At 42.2% G+C, this 12,276-nt stretch overlaps 1 protein-coding gene across 12 annotated transcripts in view; it reads right to left on the bottom strand.

Annotated features, from left to right (window-relative positions):
* LOC106561057 (pleckstrin homology domain-containing family A member 7) overlaps positions 1-12,276 on the bottom strand; it is a 172,360-nt gene that overhangs the window by 157,371 nt on the left and 2,713 nt on the right. The gene's annotated exons all lie outside the window — the stretch shown is intronic.

Here is a 12,276-nt window from a genome sequence, read left to right as displayed (position 1 = left end):
CGTAGAATCAAAATGTTTTACAATAAGTGTTACCACATGGTTTTAGCCTGTTTGATATCACAAGACTTCCACAATACTTCCACAATACTTGGTGTAGTCGTAAAGAGCTTAGCACAGCTCCTCTTTGCCTGACCGGTCAAACTCACAGGAGGCCGTCATAATGCACTGTGGCTTTCTCCACAGTCAAGGCCAGAGTGCCAGAAAAATGTTGCTTTGTTTTTGATATGAGGAATATAAAGTCTTAAAGTATGTAAATAGTCAATCTAAGACAATATTACAAAGAACAATGTTTCATGTAATCTTCTATGTCAAGACCAGCCACCCAAGTGTGATGTTAAGCTAGTGTTGCTTCTTTGAAATAACACACTGTATCAGCGCATGAGTATCGTGATCATATCGTATCGTGATCATATCGTATCATGATGTCCCTGGCAATTCCCAGCAGCATGCTATCGAATCCCAGTGCAGATGCTACATGTGGTCATTTGTTATTTGCATAACAGCTGTATATTGCATCCTGAACGCCCAGAGCTACTGACGGCTTTAGGTCAAGTGGGTTTGATCAAGCAATTTTAGTAATAAATATACCGTTCTGAAGTTACACCATTCGTAGTTAAACTCACATGGATCTTTCTATAAAAGCTAGGGTACCGGTGAGGACTTCCTACACTAGACAACTTGTTACAGCGGTCGATACGTCATTGATAATAATCTGCCAATTGTTTGATATAAAGGTAAAGTGGATCATAGCTATGTTCAATCAAATTCACGAGTCGATTTAAAACCTTTGCTTGGTGTCTCGAAGGATTTGTCCAAAATCGTGTGACATAAAACAGTACTTTTCTGTCCTTGCATTTATGGCAGTGTAAGTTGTCGTTATACCACATATTAAGCATTAAATCAGTTAAAGTAGACATTGAACCCTGTAGGACTCCTGGATCTAGCGGTCAGAAATGCAGTGTAACTTTTTGTGTCTCCTTGTTACATGGTGAAAACAGTTTATGGGCACACAAATCCAAAATAATAAACACAATTGAAAAATCGAATACTTCTAACAGAAAGATACTTGATACTTAAAACCTAAAATCGATGCTGTCATTAACATGGTTCTTCAATCATGCATAATAATTGTGGTATTACATCTGGTGTTGAGCTGTTTAATTACACAGTGATAGTTTCACACCAGGAAGGAATTATCAGAATGAAAGGCAAGTGACGAACAGCTGTCGTGAGTGCATGCAATGCAACAACAGCCCAAGCGCTGGGAATAAAAATGCCTTTGCGAGGAATGTCCAGAATATTTTGGTGTCTCATTCGTTATGCCGGTGAAGACAGTGGTGCCTGGATCCACGTTGGATCTAATATCCCTAGCGAATTGAGGTTGATCATCTGTTGTTGTCTGCTTGATTTACAGCAGGGTCTCGTTAGCTTTAACATTGTCTCGGGCCTAATACCAGTGCCAATATATCCTCCAAAACACCGGCATCTCTGGCATTATCCCTCCATCATAATGACAAATTACATAGCCTAGTGGGCTTATTCACAATGATGATCTGGTAATGAAATAATGACAAAAACATTTTGTTTTCCATGTTACACCGGCAGCGTTAAACAATACAAGGGGCTTGAAGTAGCCTACTTGAACTTGGAGCTCAGAAATTCAAGCACTGGAATAGGCCTACCATGAAAAATCGAACATTGTCAATTTGGTGCATGAAAACTTCTTGCAATTATTGTAGCCAATTTATAAGTTCTCTGCTCCCTTATAATTATCAGTGACTACATTTTTTAAATCTGTTTTTGTGAGAGATGTGGCCACTTCCGTTTGTTTCCACACCGCTTTAATTGAAGGGTGTTGCGCTACTCTGCTGCAGTAAAACCACATGCAGTGAGGATGACAACAGCAAATGTTGGCTTCAACTTGGCTTTCCATACAAATCCTTACATTAAAAAAAAGGAACCTGGTTTTTGGTCACTTTCTCATTAGAAAAATAACGACGATGAGATTAATGCTACCTCTATTCATGGATTTATTATGTGTACCTGCGTCAGCCACATAGGTGATCGAAAAATCTCCATGCAGGCATCCAATCTATTTAGTCAGGCAATGTCCACATTATTCTCACATATTTTAGAATATAATACCGATATGAATTTCTAGGCCTTAAAAAAAATAGAGGTAATGGCCTACTTTTTCTTTTCTAAACTCAGCAAAAAAAAAGAAACTTCCCTTTTTCAGGACCCTGTCTTTCAAAGAGAATTTGTAAAAATCCAAATAACTTCACAGATTTTCATTGTAAAGGCTTTAAAACATTGTTTCCCATCCTGGTTCAATGAACCATAAACAATTAATGAACATGCACCTGTGGAATGGTCGTTAAGACACCAACAGCTTACAGACGGTAGGCAATTAAGGTCATAAGTTATGAAAACTTAGGACACTAAAGAGGTCATTCTACTGGTTCTGAAAAAAACCAAAAGAAAGATGCCCAGGGTCCCTGCTCATCTGCGTGAACGTGCCTTAGGCATGCTGCAAGGAGGCATGAAGACTGCAGATGTGGCCAGGGCAATGAATTGCAATGTCCGTACTGCGAGACGCCTAAGACAGTGCTACAGGGAGACTGGACGGACAGCTGATCGTCCTTGCAGTGCCAGACCATGTGTAACACCTGCACAGGATCGTTACATCCTAACATCATACCCGCGGGACAGGTACAGGATGGCAACAACTGCCCGAGTTACACCAGGAACGCACAATCCCTCCATCAGTGCTCAGACTGTCCACAATAGGCTGAGAGAGGCTGGACTGAGGGCTTGTAGGCCTGTAGTAAGGCAGGTCCTCACCAGACATCACCGCCAACAACGTCGCCTATGGGCACAAACCCACCGTCACTGGACCAGACAAGACTGGCAAAAAGTGCTCTTCACTGATGAGTCGCGGTTCTCTCTCACCAGGGTTGATGGTCGGATTCGCGTTTATCGTCGAAGGAATGAGCGTTACACCGAGGCCTGTACTCTGGAGCGGGATCGATTTGGAGGTGGAGGGTTCGTCATGGTCTGGGTTGTGTCACTCGCGTCCGATGATGTGTCACAGCATCATCGGACTGAGTTTGTTGTCATTGCAGGCAATCTCAACGCTGTGCGTTACAGGGAAGACATCCAACTCCTCATGTGGTACCCTTCCTGCAGGCTCATCGTGACATGACCCTCCAGCATGACAATTCCACCAGCCATACTGCTCGTTCTGTGTGTGATTTCATGCATGAATGTCAGTGTTCTGCCATGGCCAGCGAAGAGCCCGGACCTCAATCCCATTGAGCACGTCTGGCACCCAGTTCCTACATTTGAATATAAAAAAATATATAAAAATGTATTTTATCAAACTCTGGGACCCTCAGGATGACAAATCAAAGATTACTGAATGTAAGTACATTATTTAATACACGTCACATATCAGTTTGCAAACAATGTAAAAAAATATATCATTGAGTAAATAAAGCCGCATATAACATGGTCTCTTTTCTGCTTTCTTGAGTAAGGCAGCTCCAAAATGTAGGTGTTTCAGCCTAGCTCAGTGCTTTCTGTGGTGGTGGGGGAAGCCAGCAGAAAATAGGAGCATTGTGCCGTGATTGGCTCAGTGTTCTGTCACTCATGGGGACACCACATCACTGGCCAAGTCTAAGTACTTAGTAAGGGTAGACATCTAACATTTAAGCCCTTTGGGTCCTGCCATAGAGTTACATTAGAAGAGCCCTTCCAAGAAGGCTCAAGGTCATTGGCCACAGACAAAATGACGTCAAATCACATTATATGTACAGTAGCTTTGATTGGACTGATCATGTCAACATCTTACTTTCAAAATCTTAGCTAGCAGTCATCATCATGAATCAAGTGGACAATCTACTGGCAAATCCTTTTCAATCCTTGTCATATGAAGAGAAATAATGAGAGAAATTATAGATAAAACGTATCGGTGGTCATGGGCCATTGTACATAAACATTACACAACAAGTTGGAAATCGCAAATTCAACAATGAGTGGTTTGGAAGGAATCAGTGGCTAACTACAAGTATTGCAAAGCAACCACTAGCCTGCTATTCAGTGGAGTGGCTGTGAGTTCCCACCATAAATCCAGAGAATGCCAGACTTTGATGACAGCATTTGCCCACACAGGACCGCCGCACCACATTCCTGTTAAGTGAGCACAGCACAAGGTGAGTCCAAAAATGTCTTGTAACGTTATGCTGCTGCATAAATTATGTAATATGCTATGGAGATAGTAATACTTTCTTAGCTACAATATACATAAGTGTATGTTGTGTAGTAAGCTATTAGTAGCCCATGTGCCTCAACCTAATAATTTGGTCTATTTTCACCAAGGCAGTATTGTAAACACATCGTTCGTGGCCGTGTGTGCTTGTTTGCAGACTTTTTTTGTACAGCTTTGACAGTGCTAGTGATAGTAGTGGTTTGGCTTGCACGTGCAAATTCAGCACACAACATTCTATAATAGAATATATGTTATTTGACGTCCATCTTTTTTGTCACACAAAGACCCAAACGGTGTTCAATGTGCCTCACCCTAATAATTTGGTCTATTTTCACCTCTTAATTTCACCTACTGTTCTAACTTGGTGGTGCACATGAAGCCTAACCTGTTTTAGAGAATGTAATCAAATATTATAAGAGCTTTCATTGTCTGCTTATATGCCCCCTTTATTTATCCTATGGTTCTGACTTGGTGTACAGAGAGAACACTTTAAGAACAGCCCATGTTGTGAATTCTGTTGCTGTACATTTCAAACGTGCTGAACAAAGTTATATTGAAGACATCCGTCATCGCTCGCTCATTATTGTCTTCATCGAAAATACAGATTACCTCTTATCCGCTTGTTGTCCCCTTATTCCATAGTTTGTACATATCAACTGTCAGTAGAAACCACATTTGTTCAAACAAGTCAGCCATATCAGCCATGTTTTTTTAAAAGGCAGTAAATTAGGCTGAATGAACTGTTTCCCTGCCAGACAAGGCTCTGCTGATAGCCAGGTGTAGCAGTGGTAAGGTGTTGGGACTGCTGTTGGGACTGCAGTTGGGACAGCTTTATGTAGGCCCTAACAGTTTGTGGGCACCATTTGTCACCGTTATAGTGAAATTAATGTATTGCTTAGTGTTGTGTTGGGGCTTTGCTGGCATGCATCCCACTTTTTTTTTTTTGCCCCACCAAGATTTGCATGCTAAACTCACCACTGCTTACGTCATTCTAGCCACATTACACACGTTAGCAACATTTAAGTCATTTAGCAGACCCTCTTATCCAGAGCGACTTACAAATTGGTGCATTCACCTTATGATATCCAGTGGAACAACCACTTTACAATAGTACGTCCCGGTATACAACCATCCCACCGGGTGACTTAAGAGGTTTTTAAAGAATGTATAGACCTAGGCCTATGTTGTTGTGTAGGTGGAGTTATGGGCCAATTTGCATAAGTTCACTTTTATTCCAATAAGTACACATGTGGAACTGCATTAAAAAAAAGAAACATTTTGAAATGTTGATCTCCAATGTCACACATTGGCCCAATTATTTGTAGAAAGACCCATACAGCTCTCCAAAGCCCCTTGGAGGTCTAAGTGGAGCCGTTACCATTTTGCTCCCACCTACCCAGTGCCTTCAGATCTGCTAACAGGCTAAAGGAGGAGGCTAGGAGGACTTGGGTTTAGGGGGTGGGGGCTAGAAGTGCCATCTTTCATTAGAGATTGGCCCTGACATCTGCTACTCACTCCTGGCTGGGCCATCTGCATCCCCCCCCCCCCCAGTCCTTCTGTAACAACCATCCCTCCTCCAATAGGCACAGCCGGAGTTAAGATCCCTCTGACATTCCTGCGAGGGGCTTATCCCCTAGTTTTCTTCCCTAGGATTTGATCCCCGCTCTGCCCCTGCAGCGCACGCACGATAGCAGGCTCAAGAGACTCCTGAAGGAGCTCCTAGCAAGCTACCCCCCCTCCCCCATTTGTAGCCCCTGACGTCCAAAGGGAGGAGGGGGTGTATGTGACGTATGTGTGTGTGTGTGTGTGTGTGTGTGGACCCTCCCCTGGAGCGTAAGCGGGTCTATTTACCACAAACCCCAAGCAAATAAGAGTCTGGAGGAGTAACAGTTGAGACGGATATGAAATGTGGCCCAATGCAAACAGCCAGAGGCTCAGATAAGGCACACATTTGGCCTTCCTATCTCCATAATGAATTTATCATCATCTTTGAGCTCAGTCTGTTTTGTTGATGTGTTAGTAAGTAGAAAGAATGGGGTTTCGGGTGGCTGCGTTTTGGTGAAGCACATAAAGACGGTTAAAATATGCGGTGAGATATTGTGAATGCACAAGTGGGTACATGCTCTTTTCTTTCACTTGAGTGCCTCTGGGAGATGTGTGTTTTGGTGGTCTAAAAAGTGGGTACACTTTCAGTAGTTCTTTCCACTTAAAGCACACAGCTCCCATTCAGGTAGTTGACAGAGAGTTGGCTTGACAAACCGGAGAAAAGACAGATTAGGCATCTAAAGAAAGTAGCTATGCTTTGGGTCGTGTTTTAATTTTTTTATAAATAAATAAATATAATAATATATATATATATATATATATATATATATATATATATATATATATATATATATATATATATACACAATATATACACACACAGTACCTTGCGAAAGTATTTGGCCCCCTTGAACTTTGACCTTTTGCCACATTTCAGGCTTCAAACAAAGATATAAAACTGTAATTTGTGTGAAGAATCAACAACAAGTGGGACACAATTATGAAGTGGAACGAAATTTATTGGATATTTCTAACTTTTTTAACAAATAAAAAACTGAAAAATTGGCCGTGCAAAATTATTCAGCCCCTTTACTTTCAGTGCAGCAAACTCTCCAGAAGTTCAGTGAGGATCTCTGAATGATCCAATGTTGGCCTAAATGACTAATGATGATAAATAGAATCCACCTGTGTCTAATCAAGTCTCCGTATAAATGTACCTGCTCTGTGATAGTCTCAGAGGTCCGTTTAAAGCGCAGAGAGCATCATGAAGAACAAGGAACACACCAGGCAGGTCCGAGATACTGTTGTGGAGAAGTTTAAAGCCGGATTTGGATACAAAAAGATTTCCCAAGCTTTAAACATCCCAAGGAGCACTGTGCAAGCGATAATATTGAAATGGAAGTAGTATCAGACCACTGCAAATCTACAAAGACCCGGCCGTCCCTCTAAACTTTCAGCTCATACAAGGAGAAGACTGATCAGAGATGCAGCCAAGAGGCCCATGATCACTCTGGATGAACTGCAGAGATCTACAGCTGAGGTGGGAGACTCTGTCCATATACTGCACAAATCTGGCCTTTATGGAAGAGTGGCAAGAAGAAAGCCATTTCTTAAAGATATCCATAAAAAGTGTCGTTTAAAGTTTGCCACTAGCCACCTGGGAGACACACCAAACATGTGGAAGAAGGTGCTCTGGTCAGTTGAAACCAAAATCGAACTTTTTGGCAACAATGCAAAACGTTATGTTTGGCGTAAAAGCAACACAGCTCATCACCCTGAACACACCATCCCCACAGTCAAACATGGTGGTGGCAGCATCATGGTTTGGGCCTGCTTTTCTTCAGCAGGGGCAGGGAAGATGGTTAAAATTGATGGGAAGATGGATGGAGCCAAATACAGGACCATTCTGGAAGAAAACCTGATGGAGTCTGCAAAAGACCTGAGACTGGGACGGAGATTTGTCTTCCAACAAGACAATGATCCAAAACATAAAGCAAAATCTACAATGGAATGGTTCACAAATAAACATATTCAGGTGTTAGAATGGCCAAGTCAAAGTCCAGACCTGAATCCAATCGAGAATCTGTGGAAAGAACTGAAAACTGCTGTTCACAACGCTCTCCATCCAACCTCACTGAGCTCGAGCTGTTTTGCAAGGAGGAATGGGCAAAAATGTCAGTCTCTCGATGTGCAAAACTGATAGAGACATACCCCAAGCGACTTACAGCTGTAATCGCAGCAAAAGGTAGCGCTACAAAGTATTAACTTAAGGGGGCTGAATAATTTTGCACGCCCAATTACAGTTTTTTATTTGTTAATTTTTTTTGAAATATCCAATACATTTCGTTCCACTTCATGATTGTGTCCCACTTGTTGTTGATTCTTCACAAAAAATTACAGTTTTATATCTTTATGTTTGAAGCCTGAAATGTGGCAAAAGTTCGAAAATTTCAAGGGGGCCGAATACTTTGGCAAGGCACTGTATATTGTATTACAATTAGTGTTCATTATTAGTCCTCTGTCATTGTATCATCCAAAGTGCTGGAGTACAGAGCCAAAACAAAAAACATGTCACCGTCCTGATCCCAGGCTTGTTTGCACCTAATTGATTGAACATTGGCTGTAGGAGTTGATAAGACAAGACAAACAGACATGGGACCATGCTGGACCACACTCCTCCTGAGCGAGAGAGAAACACAGTGAGAGGGCATTTCACCAGAACTCTCCCATGTCTGTGGTATGAGCAAGGCAGTTAACACACTGTTCCCCAGGCCCCGAAGACGTGGATGTGGATTAAGGCAGCCCACCGCACCTCTCTGATTCAGAGTGGTTGGGTTAAACGCGGAAGACACATTTCAGTTGAAGGCATTCTGTTGTACAACTGACTAGGTATCCCCCCTTTCCCTTTCATGTCTCTGGAGAGAATGCCAAAAATGGACAACAGTAAATTGACTGAGGGGGGAGAGTGGGGTTGTGTTATGAGAGCACACAAGAAATGGGGCGGATTAAGACACACACACACACTTGATAAAAACAGACTGCACCGATCTAAGGGCATAACGGTTACTTTAAGTGGACATTCAGATCACAGGGAGAGGTCGTAAATTACAGAACTGAGGGTCCAAAGACAATGAAAAACACATTCCATTGAAGAGAGCTCTTTGATATTGTAAAAAAAATGAAAACATATTCAGCCAGTCAGTAGCAGTGCCAGCCAGAGCAAACATTGTCTAAGCCCTTGAGAGATGTTACATAAACATAACCTTTGGAAATAGTCCTCCCCACAACGAGAATAGGACATTGGGTTGGAAGGGTGTTAAACTTCACCTTGTTATTTCTCCACAAGGTTCCCACTCATATGGCAATTGTGTGGCCAGAGATGAGGACGTACAAAGCTCAAACTCCCAAGGAGGAATAGTTTGAAGACAACACAGGTGGATGGATGTCAAAAGAGAGCTATAGGTGGTGAGGTCCAGGCCTCTGAAATTTGCATATTTCAGTATTGGAGTCACACACACACACACACTAAATGCTGGCCAGACAGGCCAAGTATACCGAAGTCACTCACTAGGATTAATTTCACCACGGAGTATTGATCCTGCAGTAGCCCTGACTTGCATAAAAGCATTATGTCACATAACAGCAGACCCTATGTCACGGTAGGGGTATCTGGAATCATAACACGACATACTGCCAGGTCACAGTTGTGATGCTCTGAACTCCTGGCAAGGAGCTCCCGAGTGGCGCAGCAGTCTAAGGCACTGCACCTCAGTGCTAGAGGCGTCACTACAGGCACCCTGGTTTGAATCCAGGCTGTATCACAAGCGGCCGTGATTGGGAGTCCCATAGTGCACAATAAGAATTTGTTCTTAAATGACTTGCCTAGTTAAATAGAAGGTCACATTTTAGAGTGGAGACAGACACTAGACACTGGAAAAGGAACTTCATTGAACACCGACATCAGCAAATAGCATGCAAGTGCCCTAGCGCTCCTGAGCTACATTGTTTACATTACCTCCCTTTATAGGTATCAAGAGTGCTGGGCCTTCACAATACAATAACAGCAGTACACCACTAAATCATAGCACATAGGAAAACTTCACATAAATGCAATGTCCCAAGGAACACAATAAAGAAATAACACAATATATTGAGTCACACTGACAGCGGAAGATAAACTGGGGAAAACCAACGTGTGAAAGCTCAACTAGTGTGTAAATCGACAATGGACCGTAGGCTAATACGCCTTACTGAAACTAATAGCGAAGAGGTACACGATAACACATCGAGCCTCACGTCAAGATCATAAGTGTCGTAGATGTCGAAAACATCCCGAATCAGATTGTCAAACACGCGCAACATTTTTTGCAGCCTAAAGCAGTGGCTGTGATATTTAACAACCAATTTTCCAAATAGTCAAACAATAGCCACAACTGTTCAATGCACAACCAAGTCAACAAGAGAGGGTAGGGTGTGTTGTATACTAGCCCTTGGTCATGACTCTCAGTTCCATTACATTACCCGTAAGAGTCATTGGACGAAGGTGTCTTCCGTACGGGGGGGGACGTTTTGTTAAGAGCCCCGGGGCGCTCGGTCTGAACATTAACGCGCATTGATTGCGGTAACAGTCTCGGAAGCATGAGGACCTAATATTTCACATCAGTAAGAAATCCTTTTCAAAAAATTTTTTTTAAAAAAGGTTCAATTGATACAGACCTTTATAGGATTAGTGTTCCCACACAGCCACATCTCCATGTTACAGCGTTTGTTTACAGAAAACAGATCAGACTACCTGTGCTAATTAGCTAGCTGCGTCTCCTAACACATGTATGTAGGAAGGCAGATGCCACAAAAGTGTTGTCGCTGAAAAATACTGTCGGGTGCAACTGCTAAAACAGAGGTACAGTCAGTGGCGACCCGTCATTCAGGGCAGGTGGGGCAGAGTAATTTTTTTTTTTTACTGTGTGTGTGTGTGTGTGTGTGTGTGTGTGTGTGTGTTGTGTGTGTGTGTGTGTGTGTGTGTGTGTGTGTTATATATATATATAACACACATTTTTGAAAAAAAAGCTAATTGTGTCCATTACAATAACATCAAATTGATCAGAAAATAAAAAGTGTAGACATTGTTAATGTTGTAAATGACTATTGTAGCTGGAAACGGCTGATTTATGTAATATCTACATAGGTGTACAGAGGCCCATTATCAGCAACCATCACTCCTGTGTTCCAGTGGCACGTTGTGTTAGCTAATCCAAGTTTATCATTTTAAAAAGATAATTGATCATTAGAAAACCCTTTTGCAATTATGTTAGCACAGCTGAAAACTGTTGTTCTGATTAAAGAAGCAATAAAACAGGCCTTCTTTAGACTAGTTGAGTATCTGGAGCATCAGCATTTGTGGGTTCAATTACAGGCTCAAAATGGCCAGAAACAAAGAACTTTCTTCTGAAACTCGTCAGTCTATTCTTGTTCTGACAAATTATGGATATTCCAAGCGAGAAATTGCCAAGAAACTGAATTTCTGGTACAACGCTGTGTACTACTCCCTTCACAGAACAGCGTAAACTGGCTCTAACCAGAATAGAAAGAGGAGTGAGAGGCCCCGGTGCACAACTGAGCAAGAGGAAAAGTACATTAGAGTGTCTAGTTTGAGAAACAGATGCCTCACAAGTCCTCAACTGGCAGCTTCATTAAACAGTACCCGCAAAACACCAGTCTCAACATCAACAGTGAAGAAGCAACTCCAGGATACTGGCCTTCTAGGCAGAGTTGCAAAGAAAAAGCCATATCTAAGACTGGTCAATAAAAATAAACAATTAAAATGGGTAAAAAGAACACAGACACTGGACAGGAAGATTGGAAAAAAGTGTTATGGACAGACAAATCTAAGTTTGAGGTGTTCGGATCACAAAGAAGAACATTCATGAGATGCAGAAAAAATGAAAAGATGCTGGAGGAGTGCTTGATGCTATCTGTCAAGCATGGTGGAGGCAATGTGATGGTCTGGGGGTGCTTTGGTGGTAAAGTGGGAGATTTGTAAAGGGTATAAGGGATCTTGAAGAAGGAAGGCTATCACTCCATTTTGCAACGCCATGCCATACCCTGTGGACGGCACTTAATTGGAGCCAATTTCCTCCTACAACAGGACAATGCCTCAAAGCACAGCTCCAAACTATGCAATAACTATTTAGAGAAGAAGCAGTCAGCTGGTATTCTGTCTATAATGGAGTGGCCAGCACAGTCACCGGTTCTCAACCCTATTGAGCTGTAGTGGGAGCAGCTTGACCGTATGGTACGGATGAAGTACTCATCAAGCCAATCCAACTTGTGGGAGGTGCTTCAGGAAGCATGGGGTGAAATCTTTTTTTTTTTTGTCATACAAACATGGTCTCTTTTTTTTTTTTTTCTTTCTTGAGTAAAGCAGCTCCAAAATGCAGGTGTTTCAGCCTAGCTCAGAGCTT

Source organism: Salmo salar, chromosome ssa10 (genome assembly GCF_905237065.1).
Source record: "Salmo salar chromosome ssa10, Ssal_v3.1, whole genome shotgun sequence".
Lineage (NCBI taxonomy): Eukaryota > Metazoa > Chordata > Actinopteri > Salmoniformes > Salmonidae > Salmo > Salmo salar.
Note: the sequence above shows the minus strand (reverse complement) of the source record. Positions and strands in the feature narration are given on the sequence as shown.